We start from the raw sequence: 3,822 nt of genomic DNA on the forward strand, positions 1-3,822 counted from the left end.
GTAAAACGACGAGTCAATGCTTACAACCTTGGGATTAGCCTGAGTGTTGGATGGAGCTGACTGACCCTCACAATAGTCACTGAAACGTGGAGAACGAACCTTCTTTTCATTACTAGTGGTCTGGGCAGAATCTGCATCTCTTTCATCATCCCTACTCGCCAAAATGTTATTTTTTTGATGTTGTTGCTGTATTTTTTGTTGTTGTTGATGGAATTGTTCATCTAACCACTCAAGAGTGTGTTGATGTGGGCATCGCCAGGAGACGAGAGCCTCCCCCCCCACAGGTGCCACATTCACACACTTTTTGTCCCTGCGTCTCGCCCATTGCCCCATCGTCCATGCCTTCATGGCATCCACCAGCGACATCTTTGATGTGCCCTTGAGTATTTGGGACTGAGAAATGTTATGTTGAGATGGTTGCTGTTGTCCATTGTCACTGCCCCCGGGGCACAAACCCAGCCTCTAGACAACTGCCTGAGTGACAGTTTCTTGGGTTGAAGAGGGACTGTGTGTCAGGTCCAACATGCGCCATGTTCAGATGATTGATGAGCCGCTTAGTACTGGATCCTGAAATTTTTTTAGGTTGTTACAATCAGACCATTATTAAATTAGTCTATAAACATCCAAAACTAAAAAAAAAAAAAAAAAAAAAAACTATGATCATTGAGAAACAATATTCATTGCTGGTCAATTTACATTGTAATTTTTACATCCCTAGGCATTCCATAAAATTAAATTTTAGACAATTATTCATCCAAAAAAATTACAAAAATTACACACACACAAAAAAAAAACAAAAAAAAAAAAAACCAAATTAATACTATAACCCTTAAGAAGGAACGACGAGAATACGACTTCACTCACTATACTGAATGGATTTTTTCAAGGATTTAAACACATGTTGTCACTGGGCGTGAACTACGATGTAGACTGAGGGAGTAAGGAGCTATCACATCCTTTTTATTCATTGAGGACAATCTAGTGGCCAGCGACGAAGAGCTCAGGTCTCGAAGCTCCGGCGAGTATTATGTTATCCGATACTGTATATAATATTTGGCCCAATGGACTTCAGGGAGCAATTGAGTTAACACACCATAACGCCAACACCAATATTTATGTGAAATGTCATTACTTACTTGATCAATGAGAGGGACCCCTCATCAGAGTATTCCGAGGAGGATTCTTCAGATGAATCTTCAGATGATTCTTCAGATGATTCTTCAGATGAATCTTCAGATGAATCTTCAGATGAATCTTCATCGTCCTCGGTTCACCATTCCAAACCTACTTCTGATGGCATTTTTCTTTCTTTTCTTGAAGGGTGGGTTAAGATCATTATCATCTGATGATGTCTTTTTGATGTTGGTGTTTTTTGGGGGGGAAAGGTCTGGGGTAGATTGAGTTAAGGGAAACTCATTTGGGTCGATTTTGTTCAGAGTGAACAATGACATGCTAATTTTGGGAAGGGAACTATCCATACGGATACCATTCCATATGTTTAATATGTGAAGGGGATCGAGGTCTTTGCCACATATGACAAGCTCACCTTGTACAATGGAGGACATTTACTCATTAAAACGTTTGGAGTTAGTAGAATTAAAAAGGGAATGGGACTGGACTCAGCATAAAGACGTACACCCAGACAGGCACCGGCTCTATCAACGAGACGAATTGAGTCTTGTCTGATCTCTCTGTTGGTGTGAAGCTCTTTATATAAAAAATGGTCCAAGTTGTTATTTTTTGGGCCTCAGAATACCACCGGATGCACACACATACACAGACACACACATACACACACACACACACACACACACACACACACACTCAATAATATTTTTATTATGGCTTTTAATTTAACCAAGCTGTAGAAAGAGACCAATATATATAAAAACAATTACTTATGCCTAGTGTATAAAAAGAATAAAGTTGCTTCTTGAAGAGAAAGAGGAACAGACTGACAATTAAAAATATCAAAGCTAAACATAAAATTAATATATCCCTTTTAGAATTTGAAATTAAATTTTCTACTTCTTGTAATTCCAAATCTGCAGTTTGAATGGGATAATGTTTATATTTAGCTTCATTAATGATATAATTACTCATATCTATCACTTTAGAATCTCTATCATAGGTTTTAGAATTAATCTTGTGAGTAATTGCTTGACCAAGGCTGTTTACATCAAACTGACTAAGCAGGCTTAAAATCATCTTGTTCTCTTCTAAAGAATTTGTGGTAGTTCCATCCATACCAATTATGTTTATACATTGGGGATAAATGCGTATTATTTCATTTATGGCAGATAAATATATCATATCTGGTGTTATTTGTGGTGTGGTTATAGACTGTGGAGGCCCCAATTTAATATATTGTCCAAAGTTTATATCTTGTTCTAACAATTGATTAATTATTTATGGCGAAGGTTTTCTAATGCAGCATGAGTTATTTCATTATTGTACCCACCAATATTACCTATTGATAAATATAATTCTAATGGTAACAACACTAATCCCACAGATAAAACAAGGGATAAAGACGAAGATAAAACGGATAAAAGCCGTATTGAAAATTGAATGCTCATTTCAACCATAGATGATCGAATGATCATCGCCAAAGTTGAATAATCATTTGTTGAGATGAAGCTTCTACCATAATTACAGATAATAATTCTTGAAGAGCATCATGAAGAATGTTTTCGGAGAAATATTTTAACAGTCTTGAAATTATCTTAGGCACTCGAGTTGTAACTTCAATTTCGGTTATAGTAATAGCCTCATCTTTTATTAATGATAATAATCGGAAAACTCAGATTCTAAACGTGTTATTATAACATCTATGAAATTAGTAGTTGTAGTAGTATACTGTTCAATAAATGATACATTTTCGGAGGATACTACTATATCCGCTTCGTCAACAAATTGTTCTTTTTCGAGTATTGACTGTGGAACAACTGTTTCAATATAACCTCTGTCAACATCCATATAATTTTGTTTGTTCAATTTATCCATTAGAATCATACTCATTCCTGATGTTGGATTAAGTAAGTCCACTAATTCACCATCGGTTAATTGGTTGATAACTTGATTGCCAATTATAAAACCTAATATCTGGCGGTGGACATGACTATGGCATTGATCTGACTGGCTATCGTAGTATTTATGAAAGAATTTACAATAGATTGAGTTAAAGTTTATATTCTGTTGCTGAATATTCCATGTCAATGGTGGAGCATCGATTAAGCCAGCAACAGCTTTTCTCAGTTGATATGTATTTGTATTCTTGGCATAGGCAATGGGGTTCTTTTGATAAGATTGTAAATCGTTTTCATTAGAAGGACTCCATCGACTTGAAGGTCTTAGAGCCAATGTTTTAAGTGCAGACAACTGTACACCACAATAATTTTCGTTAGATTCCTTGACATTAATCGACCAAGTTTCAACGGGAATAGGTTTTCGAGAAATACTGATTGTCTGTTTCTGTATTGTTTAGAATAGATTTTAAATCATTACCAAATCTTTCTTGAAGAAATTCAAGGACCTCATTATGAACAGCATAACATGCTTCACTACAGGCATATTCACGTTCGTTTATTAAAATAGCTGATCCAGATCCGGGCTGACAAGCAGTTTTTACATCATAATAACATTTTAGCATGTTACAACCTAGCGTTGTGAATTTAACTTCAAAGTCGTTAGGATTTTCATCTAAGAAAGCTTTGGGAAATTGGGAGGAATATTTTTCCATGGTATATTCTTAATGATAATATTTTTAAAATACTTACTTCCATTTCTTTGTTGAAGAATCTCCATTGTTTTTCGTTGTGA

This window comes from Procambarus clarkii, unplaced genomic scaffold (genome assembly GCF_040958095.1).
Source record: "Procambarus clarkii isolate CNS0578487 unplaced genomic scaffold, FALCON_Pclarkii_2.0 HiC_scaffold_97, whole genome shotgun sequence".
Taxonomy (NCBI): domain Eukaryota; kingdom Metazoa; phylum Arthropoda; class Malacostraca; order Decapoda; family Cambaridae; genus Procambarus; species Procambarus clarkii.